General features: G+C 44.6%; 1 protein-coding gene across 7 annotated transcripts in view; it reads right to left on the bottom strand.

Annotated features, from left to right (window-relative positions):
• Positions 1-13,298, bottom strand: part of TEDC1 (tubulin epsilon and delta complex 1) — a 62,945-nt gene that overhangs the window by 3,826 nt on the left and 45,821 nt on the right. The window lies entirely within an intron of this gene.

A 13,298-nucleotide genomic window follows, 5' to 3' on the forward strand; every position in this document is an offset into this window, starting at 1 on the left:
CAGAGGTAAGGACAAGGACAGCAGCCAGGGAAACACAACATCAGGAAGTCACTGAGCATGCTGCCTTCTGTGAAGAGGACCAACATTTCCAGGAACAATGATGTTAGATGAATTTAGTAAGAAAACGTTAAGAAATAAGAGAACAAGTTTAGCAAAGTGCTATTCCCATCATATCAGGGCAATCTGGAGCTGGAGGGCCAGTTCAATTTATTCTTTGCACTGCTCTTCCTGATAAAGGTAAGCTCTGTAACCCCATACATCTTCACAAACACTCTTTCTGCTCTTTGTAGACTTGAATAGCTAAAAATCTCTTGGGGTCGCCTTCTAGTAATGTTCTCTACTCTTCACATCCTGAAGACTTGTGAAAACACTCACTAGCATCCCTCCTGAATGGTTAATTGATGCTCTTTAACAGCTTGCTGTCTCCCATTAGTCAGCACATAATGATTATTCCACACGGCAAAACAATCTCAGCAGACCACTTTCTATTAAACAAACATATTGTAAAGGATTAGGAGCCTCAGCGTTTCGTGCCTGCCCCCTTCCTATCCCACAGCTCTGCCTTTCAGTCTCAATCTACCAGCTGGAACTTTTATTCCCCATTAGGCACACAGTGCTGTCTGACAAGCGCTGCGCACCCGCATCTAATAAACACAACACAACCATCGGCGTTTCCACTTCTACAGAGCCAACCTCATCCCAAAGGGACCCGGTGCATTTGGAGAACAGCCACACTGAACTACAGGGAACCAGATGATAAGAAAAGCAGCATCTTCCAGTTTACATCCCCTGCTCTGGAGCCAGCACTGACCCAGTGAGCTGCTCACAACACTTCAGCACACCTGTAATTCCAACAGAGCAGTTACACACGTTTCAGAATCCTCTGCATGTTTCAGAGTGGACAAAGCCTGCTATGTTTCCCCCTTCCAAGACCACGTTTCACCTTTCCTCAGCAGCTGAAGATGTGCAATCCATTTATCTCATCACTGCTCAAAACTCAGCCCTTCCCAATTGCTGTGGTTTTCCCAGCTCCCTCCTATTTGCCTGCACCTTGCTGGTAATGAGTTTCCCAGAGCTTGTGTCTCATTCTATGAGGCTCAAACATCCCCGAGAGGCTGCTTTGCCTCGTAGAGTTTTAACAGCTTGCTAATGGGAAGTGCAATGAAAATGATGCCAAAATTGCTCTTTTTCTGCTAAGCAGCAAGCTGGACATGAACTCACTTGGGCAGAACTTTGCCAAAATGCACAGCATCCCACAGAGATCTTGTGAAACCTCTGGGTAACCACACGGCATCATTTAAGCAAGCCCTTTTCAGTAATGACCTAACTGAAGTGGCAATCTTCCCAATGCTGGATGCCAGTATCTCAGCTTGGCACCACCTCACGTGACAACCTGAAAGCAGCCTCACAAAGCAAAGGAATGCTCTACCCCACTCAGTGATGCACCTGAAGGAAGCTGCTTGTGCTCAGAGCCACGGGAATCTAACAGCAAAACCTCAGATCCTGTCTTTGGGGTTGGGGAGTGAAAGGAAATTAGGAGACATGAATAGAAGCAATGCCCAAGCAATCAAGCCACGCTGCTTTTGCTACCGAGGCATAATCACCTGATACTTTCCACCCTACAAAGCTCAAGCATTTGCTGAACAGCACCTACCCAAAAAATCAGACCCCCAGCGTTCAATAAAGGCACTTGCTGCTGCTTAGATAGAAAGACAAGAACACAGCATCAGCAGTCGGCAATAAGCTACTCTGGAAACACTACAACACCAAGTAAAACAGGTGCTTTACTATTAAAAAAAATACCCACCTTATTCTAATTTCCAATTCATACCTTAGAGCAACTTGCCCAAATGTAATTTCAAACCTCTAAGGAAGTTATAGCATTAGCACCGCGGCTCTATAAAACTTGTCTCATTGAATCAAGCCTCTTTGTGATAAGCTTTCAAGGTTTTTAATTTTCTGCAGCAATTTCTACGACCTGAAGAATAACCAGTTAAAAGCTCTGGAAACCATCATTTTCTATTTTAACAGCCGAACACTTCCCACACTGCCCTGCCTAAATGAGGTTCCCTTCTTCTTGTGCGATCCTTGATTGTACACACAGAGACATGATGTTCTGCTGAAATAGCCCATTTAATAGCAAGGCACGCATGCATTTACAGATTTAAAGCTAAAATGAAGTGCTTAAGTAGCCTAACCTTCTGCATAGCACAGGCTACGGTATCTCACCCAGTAATTTGGGCTGTGTTCTACTACATTTGGTGAGCTACGGGGTCTCCTTTAGAAACACACTTTTCTTAAACACAAGCTCCACTTGATCAAAAACCCCACTCTATCACAATGTTATTTCTGCAGTAAAATGCACTTATGGTTTAAAATGTGCATCTTTGTGCTAAGCTCTACCACAGCCGCTGGGTCTTGTTATGCCATTTCTCACCTAAATTAAGTCCTGTGCCTGCAGAACTTCACTCCTGCCTAGGAACTTACAGAGCATCATCCAACAGCAACTTTGCCTTGGTTCAATTCTATTTCTCTAACCTCTCCAGAAGAGGGATAGAATAATTCCTTTGTCACCCCCTCCCTTAACCCTAACCAGTCTGTCAATCACTTTGCAATTGTGACAGTGGTGTAAGTGAGGTTAATCCATTTCATTAAGCCCAGAATGATCACCTATGTGTTATTCTTCAATGGAAGACCAGTAGCAGACAGTACCACTTGGCTACCAACAATCTAGCACCTTCCCAATGAGCCCACTGCCTCCTATTTCACAAAGCCAGGAAAACCATTTGTTGGCACATATCCCATACCTGAAGCTGTAAAGCAGATCCAACTGGCTTGAGGTACACATGTAGGTATTTCCTACTAAAAACTCAAAGCTTTGGCTTGACAAATAGCTAGCAGCAACATTTCACCCTAATATAATTACTCATTTCTCACATTCATTATGAGTTCAGCAAGAAGAAACAGCTTGGGCCTCTGGAAATGGAGGAGAATAACCCAAAAGGGGCGATATCAAAGTAATATTAATGCGTGCATTATTTGTACCACAAACTATGGAGGTATTTTAGAAGGGTACTAAAGCTGAGCTACAGCAACTGACAGGAGATGTAATTATACAAGCAGCTGCATTCCAAATTTTGCCCGGATTTGCAATTTCCTGCAATTAGAGAGGAATGTATACATCTCCATCTTATGCATTTTAAGCAAGACATTCTCTATTCAAATGCTAGCTCCCAGGCACACCTATTGTCAGTGCAAAACAAATTGACAGGGAAGCCACAGCAGCAATGCACCTACTCCATCCAGCAATAGAAGGGCAGCTTTTAGCTGGAGGAGGAGTCCTCTGGGGAGAAACTAAAAATACAAGTTTAATATCACAAACGTGCTTAGCTGCATTCAGGGAGAACAACCACAAGAGTCTGACCAGGCACTGCTGCTGCATGATTTCTTTCCCCCAACTATGAACTGAACAGTGCAAAGCACTTCATAAGGCTTCAGGACAGCATCCATGCTGTTCTCTAATAGAAAGCATTATGGTGGTTTTGAAGCAAAGCAACAAAAAGTTCAGCGTTTCTTACAGTGCATTCTCACACAGAGGAGTAACCGGACCCTGACCTTGCATAAAGGTGTACCACGTTTCTGATCACTTCCTTTATTTTTTTAATTAAGAGAATCAAGTATTTGGCTTCATGCATCAAAATACCACACTGACAGGAGTCAGAAAAATCACACAAGCTTCAGATAACTCTAAAGGACACCAGCCTGAGAGACCAGGAAAGGAACGCTAGGAAGATTTTCCAGGGTCTTTACAAGAAAATGCAAAGTAAACCTGCAAATATCAGCATGAAACACAAAAGCACATAAGAGATAAGCACCATGCCTGTTTGCTGAGCCTGTGAATATCCATTGCACAGGAAAAAGCAAGAGGGAAATTAATCCTCTTAGGCCCCAAAGCGACCGAACTGTGAGGCTGCTGTGTGGTGTGCCCAAGGGCTGCGTGGGCAGCAGTGGGGTGGGACTGTTATAGGATGTACCTGAGGGCAGCAGCAAGGGGGAAGGGCTGGAAGCCTCTCACTAGGAAAACGTTTCCTGTTGTCTGGATATTTTCTGAACTATCTGTTCCTTGGGTTTTATTAGGAGCAGTTTGCTTTGACAGTGTTTAACTTTGGAGGGGTACTGAACTCAAACAGAGAAAAACAGATAGGAACCAAAGATGAAATGTGACATTTGAAGCAACTCTGATGACAGAACCAAGCAGGAACAAATCACCAAACATTAACTGGACTATTTAAACCTCTTCAGATGCTTCTCATAAGCTAGACAACACCCCCAGTACGGTCCCACTACGCTCTGAAGGTGGGATGGCTCCAGCCAGGAGCACCAGCTTCCAGGTTCTCCATCAGTGACACAGGGAGATGAAGTTTAGACTTGCAGAAATCCCACATGGCACACAGTTCTCAGTGTACAAGGGGAATCATTTCTGTCTGCAAATTCTAAGTCCTCAGTACTTACAATAACCAGAAAAATCCCATCTAGCAGACCAGCCTTTTATTCCTTCCTAATTAGTTTTATCTTTACACTATTTCAATCTTCAAATTCAATTAAAAGATCACAGAAATTAATACAGGAACATGCACGAGCTGAAAAAGTATTAAATGAAAACCACATTCCGTCAGTTTTAGTCATTCAGACACTTGCAAAAAGGCTGCGGAGCTTTGAGAAAAGACTGACAGCGACAAATTACAGAGGAAGGCAGCAGACAAGCATTGCTTCACGTAATAAATTGCTCACTTAGTTTTCAATTTGTTCTTCCCAATTTTTATCTCGGGCAGCAGACAAACACTGCTGATAGGAGATACCTTCTCAGATGTAGGTGACTTGGCTGGGCTTGGATGGCTCTAGTGCTACACGAGCAAAGCTGCATCACTCTGTTCAGCATGAAAGCAGCCATGCCAGGACACACAGAGCTGCTCAGTCTTGTGCTTTCTGAGCAAGCAAAGCTCACTCCAGTAACCCAACACAATGGTGGCAGGAAGCAAATGAGCGCTAACCCTCAGGTGGAGATCTGTCAGCACAAAACCATTAGCAGAGTTTCAGTGAAAAAGCTTTTGAAAGCCATTGCTCCAAAAACTTGTTCAGCTGAAGGAGTTTCTCTCACGGCTTTGCTGGTGAGCAGCGGCTGCAGTGGGCACAAAGCTTCCTGAATGGCCATCGAGATGCTGGCAGGAAGGAAGCACAGGGTGAGAGCTACAGCTACAGCCTGCAAAGGGAAAAGCCTGACAGCTCTCATGGCTTGGAGAGAGCTGATGAGACAAACAGTTACGAGGAGTGAGTTCTGAACTCAGAAGTGCACTGAAGCCTTATTTAGATGCATTTCTGTCTAGGAAGAAGAGATCTGACAATATTAAATTACAGATTTACTTTTATGTCAGCTCTTCTACAAGCACAAGGGACAGGCACAGAAACGAGTTAGATACTTTCTTCTCTTATGATCAAGTACCCTTGATTTTAGGGCAGACAGCTGGAAGGACGAGGCCAAGGTTTTAAGAAGGAAAAGGAAAATCACAGTTAAGCATCAATACAAACAGCCCTTTTCCCCAAAGCACCAAGCTCCTATCAACTCATCCGAAAACCAAGCAGTGCTGTGCAATATGCAAACTTACAACTTCTGCTGGTGGAGGAAGAACTCACCCTGATGGCCTGCCCTGAGCTGTATAAACCAATCCAGATGCCTTCTGGAAGTTACTGCCCCAAAAACCCACTCAGAAAAGCTCAGTAAAACACACTCAGATTTCCAGGTACAGCTGCCCTAAAATACAGCCACCAGCTGCAGTGTTTAAGACAGTCTCTATCAGGCAGGAACGCCCCTAAGATGCAGCCCTGGCAGAGGAGGATGCATCATCACAGCTCACTGTGCACCAGGCAGCCCCAGCTCCAGAAACCCAGTAGCTTGGTGGCCACAGGGACCCCAAATCCCTACCCACCATCCCTACAGCTTTTCACATTCAATACAGGCAGCGCTGGGAGCCACCAACTAACACACACACTGCACATGTGAACCCTGTAGGCATTCCCAATTTTTGTCCATATTTGATGTGCTTTTCAGCGTGAAAACATAAGTGCTACACTTATTCCTTAAAAAAAGCACTAAAACATTTACGGTGGCTACAAAACACGTCCTCGCATTGGGATGCGTGGTTGTTTTTTTTCCTTACAGTTTATTGTTAAATAAAGCTCATCTAAAATTTACTGGAGTATAATTCTTCAGCTGCATTTACTGCATGTTTCACTGCTTTGGTCAGTACCCGACACATCAGTAAATAACAGGAGTAAAATATTAACGCTGGTTATCGATTACGCCTCAATTGATCCCATCTCCTGAACACACATTCTGCATCTTGGTTAAGGAAAGGTAAAACTGCATCTTTTGGGAAGCAAGACCAAATTCCAGCCACGCTTCAAACCCCAGAGATCTGCACGCAGAACAGGAGACAGCTCTCTGGTTTTTAAATGTTTCTGTCTTCCCTATGGAGCTGGAGTCCTTTAGAATATATAACCCCCATGAAAAATGTCAGGCGGGATAATTTACTTTCGGTTCCAGTTTTTATGTGTTTGAAATCAGTTTGCTGATTTAGCAACTGCTACGGAGGCTTTCTCACACGGTTCAGCACTCGTTCAGCAATCTGCACAGCAAGTTGCATCTGCAAACAAAGAATAAATACTTATCTTCTTCATCTGTTTGTATGCTGCAAGCTTAGCATTGACTATTCAAATCTGAGTAACGGGCTGAAGTTCTCAAAAGTGAACAAGATTATTTTAAAAACCTCCCAGCTCTGCTCACGTGCAGAAACTTTCCCCCAAGCTTTTACTTGAGCCAGGCTAACTAAGGGCTTTGGATCGAATGCAAACACCAGGTGCCACTGTGGAGAATAGAGATGCACAGAGACGGTTTCTTTCTTCCTCCCTCCAGCACAGGGAAAAGCCCAGTGCCCCCTGGAGCTGTCACCTGGGTCTCACCATAGCATCCATGGGCGCTTACCAAAAGAAAGCAGCCTGATCTGTTAGTAAAACTGATTTTTAAAAAAATCCAAAGTAACACAACAAAATACATAAGCAAAAAGAGAACACACACATGAACATTGAATCATATGAGTTGGAAAGGATCCCTAAAGGACATCTGGTCCAACTCCCCTGCAATCCACCAAGCGCTCAAAGTCCCATCCAGCCTTGAATGTCTCCAGGGATGGGAAGCCCACCACCTCTCTCTGGGCAACCTGTGCCAGTGCCTCACTGCCTTTATTGTAAAAACCTTCTTCCTTATATCCAATCTAAATCTCCCCTCTATTAGTTCAAAGCCATTTCCCTTGCCCTGTTTCCACAGACCCTGCTGAGGATTCTACCCCCTTCCCTCTCATAACCCCACTGTAGATCCTGACAGGAGGCTCTCAGATCTCCCCAGAGCCTTCCCCTCTCCACACTGAACAGGCCCAGCTCTCTCAGCCTGTCCTCGCAGGGGAAGCATTCCATCCCTTAAACATCTTACTCCCTACTGCTTACAGCAGGTCTATGCTTTCTAATAACCTAAATCTGCTAATACCTTGGCAGCTCCATCAGCAGCAAATGTAATCCTACATTTAACAAAATACAAACTACACATAAAAGCCATTAGCCCCGTCCCTCCTCGCCACCCTCCCGTCCATGTCCTCCACTGCTCCCTTTGATGGATGCTTCTGTTGATCTCTCTGGGTTTCCTCCCCTACGCAGGCATCTGGGCCCAGCCAACCATACACTTCCAAAAGCTGCTCTTGTGGCCTTTGCTAGTTCTTCAATTCCTTTTTGCATGAAAAGCTGCACTGACAGCTGCTCGATGCTCCAGATGGAGGTTTTCAAAGTGGAACACAACAACACTCTGGGACCGGGGCAGGGAATATGCTGACTGCTCCCAACCATCCCCAGCACTCCTCCGCTTCCTGCATCCCCACAGCCTGGGTAATTATTAACCACTCGCTGCACTGACATCTTCATATTAGCAGAAAGCCTGGAGAATGAGAATAAACAGCAAAAATAGACAAGATGAAATGGGAACAATTTGCTTCCAAAGAGAAAAAGAGCTCTTCACAAAGCTTCAGAGAGCTTTCCACCAAGAGCTCAGCTGCTGCTTTGCCACAAGCCTGTGCTTCAGGCTGCAGGAAAATAGCCCTGAATTGGGGATCACACTGAGCACACACTGGGCAGCCTGCAAACAACACACTGGTCCCCACCAGCCATGCAGAGGGTTGGAAATGTTATTTCTGCTTCACCACCCATGCACAGGCACTGCCCATGCCTTGGTTTTCATGCAAGTCAGGCCTTACTGTGCAGTGGCAGCAGGACCACAGCTCCTCCATCAGCTCCCAGTGCTCTGTGCTTAGGCGTGGGTAGCCCAGCACAGCTGGAACTTCTGGACAGGGCTCAGACACAGAGGGAGCACATTCAGGCTCAATTTAATGGCTCTGGCTTTCTCTCAGCCACTCTTCAGAGATGCATATATGAGCAAGCTCCAACCACACCATCACCTGAAAGTAGTCTGGCTTGTTTTAAAACCCTTTTGAACACCAGGATCAGTATCACGAGCTCCAACAGAAGCTCAGTAGCAGGTGAGCATTTGTGTGATTAAAACTGAGGAAGATCCTCATTTGGAGTCACTGCATCCTGCGCTCCAGCTCCTGGATACAGAATGTTTAACCTGCAATCAAAACCTCCCTCAAACAGAAGAGCAGAGAATAAATATTAAGGAAGGAACAAACAAACAAACAAGATCTGTTTTCAAATTTGGAGACGACTTCCTTTTCAGTTACATTTTTCTTCAAGCAGAGAAACGTTTCTAAAGCTTAACCACCAAAATGTCATCCAAGAAGAAGTGATTATTTACCCAGAGTTGAATGAAAAGAATAGAGCTGAACGGAAAAGAGCAGAGCTAACTATAAGAAAGCCACATATTCAGATCACACCTCTGCCCATACAGGTGTGTCTTACGCCTCTTCTCCTCCAAGATACCAAACACAATTCTGCCTCCAGATGGGTATCAGTTAAAATGTCATGTTAATCAGGGTTTCACGAATCACCCAAATCCCATAGCAACATCCAGCTATCTGCAGTCAATGTCCTTGAAAGGGAAATGTTTTCAGGGTCGTTCCAAGCGCAAAACTGGAAGGAAAGAAAAGAGCTGGGAGCAGGCAGAGATAATCAGAAATAAATGCTTTCCTGAGGAAAACAACTTGCTTAATTTTAAAAGATTAAAGATGGACATTTTTCTGTACCTGAATCACACTGTACAAATTATCAATCTTAGAAAAGCCAGATATATTGCCCTGATAGTACATCCTGAACAACGAGCAGTTGAGTTTAGTGCAGCAAACCAGACACTGTGGGGTAGCATAGCACTGACATTAACACGGCTGAAATACCTCAACCTTGTCCCAAATCCATCAGTCAATCACAGATTCAGGTTTCAAGCCCAATCCACAGTTGTACAAGCAGGCCCAGCTCCTCTTCAGCCATCCCTGACAGATATTTGCATAAGCTGCTTTGTAGAGGGTCCAAGGAAATTTCTTTAATGTGTAATGAGAACTGTGCTGTAATTTAAGCAAGTTTTTGTTCCATTCCTGGAAAGCACAGGGAAGAAAAAAAAATCTCTTCCCTCCACAGAAATTGCTCTGTATTTGAAAATTCCAATCTTGCTTCAGTCTTTCCACCTTTATGTTAGAGACCCCTCAAAGCCCACGTAGCCCAGCAGCCTGTCTGCAACACAGCGCAGCAGCGAGTAGCAAGAGAAGAAGTTCAGCACTAGACGAATACACAGCCATACTTCACTGGAAGACACAACTTTCTAAACTTCAGCAGTTTTTGGCTGGAGGGCTTCCTCGGCCAAAGAGCATTTCTCATATTTATTGCTTAACAACAGATTTTTTCCTTCACGAACTTGCCCGGTCATGAAGGAGCAGCAGAACAGCACAATTGTTTGCTCCTGCTCCAGCGTGATACTGCCCTTCACTGCCTCCTCTTGCAGAGCAAGGAGCCCTAAACCAGCTGAACGTTCCTTGCACAGAAACCCTTTCACAGCTTGGGTCACCATCACTTCCCCTTTTCTATGCCTTTCCAGCTCAATCGCGTCTTTCTGTTAGCACAGACAACAACCAGAACTGCACACAGTGTACCTAAAACTGATAGAAATATTTTCAATTTCACTTCCTTCTGCCCGGCTTAACAATTCTTAGGATTTCATTTGCTATTTGTGACCACTGACATCTTCACAAAACTACTGCCATAACCCCAAGAGCTCATTCACATGACACGACGGCCAGATCACATAAACAGACATAAAATTATGACTTTCCTTCAGATGCATTTTTAGCACATTTATCTCCCATCCAATTTCATCTGGCATTCCATCACTTTGTTATTCAGTACCACAAAGGTACTGGAGATCTCACTGTGGCCTACTGGTATTCAAAGGGAGCTTAGAAGCAGGAGGCGACTGACATTTTACAGTTCGATTGTGATAGGGCACGGGGGAATGGCTTTAAACCAAAAGATTTAACTAAAAGATTCAGGTTAGATGCTAGGCAGTAATTTTTCACTCAGAATGTGGTGAGGTGCTGGCACAGGCTGCCCAGATTGCTCTGGATGGGGCAATCCATCCATCCATCCATGGGATGCCCCATCTCTGAAGGTGCTCAAGGCCAGGCTGGATGGGATCCTGGGCAGTTTGATCTGGTGGTTGGCAATCCTGCCCATAGAAGGGGCTTGGGAAGTGGATAATCTTTAAGGTCATCTCCAACCTAAGCCATTCTATCATTCTAAGAGGGTCCTTAATCCTTTGCTGCTGTCCTTCATGTGTGCTCCCAGTGACTGAGCTTCTTGCACTTGGGCCTCTTGCTTCTCACCTCCCTGTGCAAACTGACCACAGACGCCTGCTCTCCTCTTCCCCGCTCTATTTGCTCAAGGGTCAGAGGGAACACATTCATATGGGCAGTTAATTTTGGTTGAGAATCCATTCGGGAACTTTATCAAACACCATTTCTAAATGCAAGTGGATGACATCAACCCAACCTCTCTTGCCCACATGCCCAGTGCTCCCCCTCCAAGAGCTCCAGCAGGTTTTAGATTTGTGATTCCTCTCTTTAACAACTGTGGCTGTCTCTTCCCCCAGAATATCATATCTAATCACACGTCCTCAGTTCTTTGGAATGGTTTCTATTCAATTGCCTGGCACAGACACCAGGCGCATTGCTAACAACCAACATAATTACTTGGTAGATTATCACAGCTCTCATGAAGTACAACGCAGTGGGCACAGCAGCTATAATAAAACTTACTGTCCCTCATATGGGCATGCTTGTGAGAGCCAAGATAATTTCCAGATGCCTCACTATCACAAGACACAAAGTTAGAGATAATGACCACTTTAGCTACCGCTGTAACTTCTCTTTGTTTGACTAAAAAAAGAATATAGAAGGAAAGATGTGATAAGCTTATTTCTCCGGGGAAAGGACTGAAGGGGACACAACTGATAGAGCAGCCTGCACTCAGCAAGCATCTCGGCTGGGGGAAAGAAGGCAGGCTGCAGGCAGAAAGCAGCACGTAGGCAGCTTTGCTGACAGAAAGAACGGTTGATTTAAAGAGGATTAATGGAGAGTCATCTGACCTCCAGGCTTTCCAAAATGCTGTCACGTAGCAGCATTACGAAACAATTCTGTTCTGGGGGATGCAGAAGAGGAAGCACTTGCGATAAACTATCCTTTTAACAACACACCAAGACACACTCCATTTGTTTCCCCACAGTTATGCACTCAAATGACATTCTGTGAATCTCAGAAACAGTGGAACTTGACCAAAAATCATTCAAAAACAATCAGAGCATCTATTTCAACACACTGTGCAGCATTCATCAGTTAACATTATTGGACTTCATCTCCAAATTGAAGCATAAAAAGTTAGTGTGATTACTACATCATATTTAACAGGCACATATAATTTCATACATCAGAGGAGTCAGAGCATATTGGAAATCACACAGTGGGAAGTTCACTTCTTAAATTCAAAGTCTGAGCTGTCCTGCAACATTCCATTTTGCCATAAAAACATCTAAGTCAGACCTCAACAGAGACCTGCATGACCAGCACCCCATCTGACTGTGACTGACTGCAAGTGCTTGGAGGAGACTACAAGATCAAAGCAAACATATTGGAGATACTTCAGAATATCCACCCAGCCTGCAATGACTTTTACTCTACAACTTGCTAAGCTTGCAATCTGCATTTGTGTTCTGGATAATTTTTGGTGTATTTCTTCTTCAAAGAACGTATCCAACAGATTCTGAGCTTGCTTATGCTACACATATCCCCAGTGCTCCATGGGAAGGACTGCACACTTGGTATGAAGCAGCAGCTCCTTTTGCCTGCCCCTATGCGATGAAGCCCAACCAGCTCCTTATCCTTGCAGTGGAAGGGAGTGATCCAGTTTTTCTCCATACCTTTATTCCCCTGCCACATTCCTTTGAACTCTTGAGCAAATATCTGCTACCTTTCATTCCGTCAGTTGATCTGGAACCCCAACTACCCACACATCAAACTAAAAATCCAAAAAGTTAACAATTCTGAGTGAATACAGGCACAAAACAGTGACACAGAGAGTTTTCTTACTGTCCTACCTGACCCAACTCTTCCTTTCACTTCTTGCTCATCAACTGGTTTAATAAACTCTCTGGTATCTTTCTTTCACCTCTATGACTGTAAAATAAAAAAAAAAGCTACTTCCTATGCCTCCATCACATCTTCTCCTTGTGTCAGCATGCTAATATTCAGATTCATCTCTCACATCTACATTAACAGCTCTTTTATTTATGCCCCAGTGCCCCTCTGGGTGCTTCTCTGTACCCCCTCCCATCTCTATGCCAGCAAACACCATGTACATTTCCTTCCTATCACCTGCCTTCCTCCTCAGCCAACCTCCTACACCCAGTCTGTTCTTGCACCAAAACTTGCACTCTGTTCCTTCTCTCACTTCACAGGTTTCAAACCCTTCATATTCCTTCCCCCATCAGGCATTTCAAAGACTAACTCAGTGAAAGAAGACAAGTTCTGGCTTCTCACACCCTCCTTTCCCTGTGAATACCTAACTGGTATTTTTCTCGCTGCAGCCATTACAGATGCTTTCAGCCTGCTGTCTCTGTCCCCTCCAGAGGCTGTTACAATTTCCTCCTCTTCTCATTCTCCCCTCTGTAAACCCTATCCTTTGATGCCTTCCCTTCCAAAAGC

Source organism: Coturnix japonica, chromosome 8 (genome assembly GCF_001577835.2).
Source record: "Coturnix japonica isolate 7356 chromosome 8, Coturnix japonica 2.1, whole genome shotgun sequence".
Classification (NCBI taxonomy): domain Eukaryota; kingdom Metazoa; phylum Chordata; class Aves; order Galliformes; family Phasianidae; genus Coturnix; species Coturnix japonica.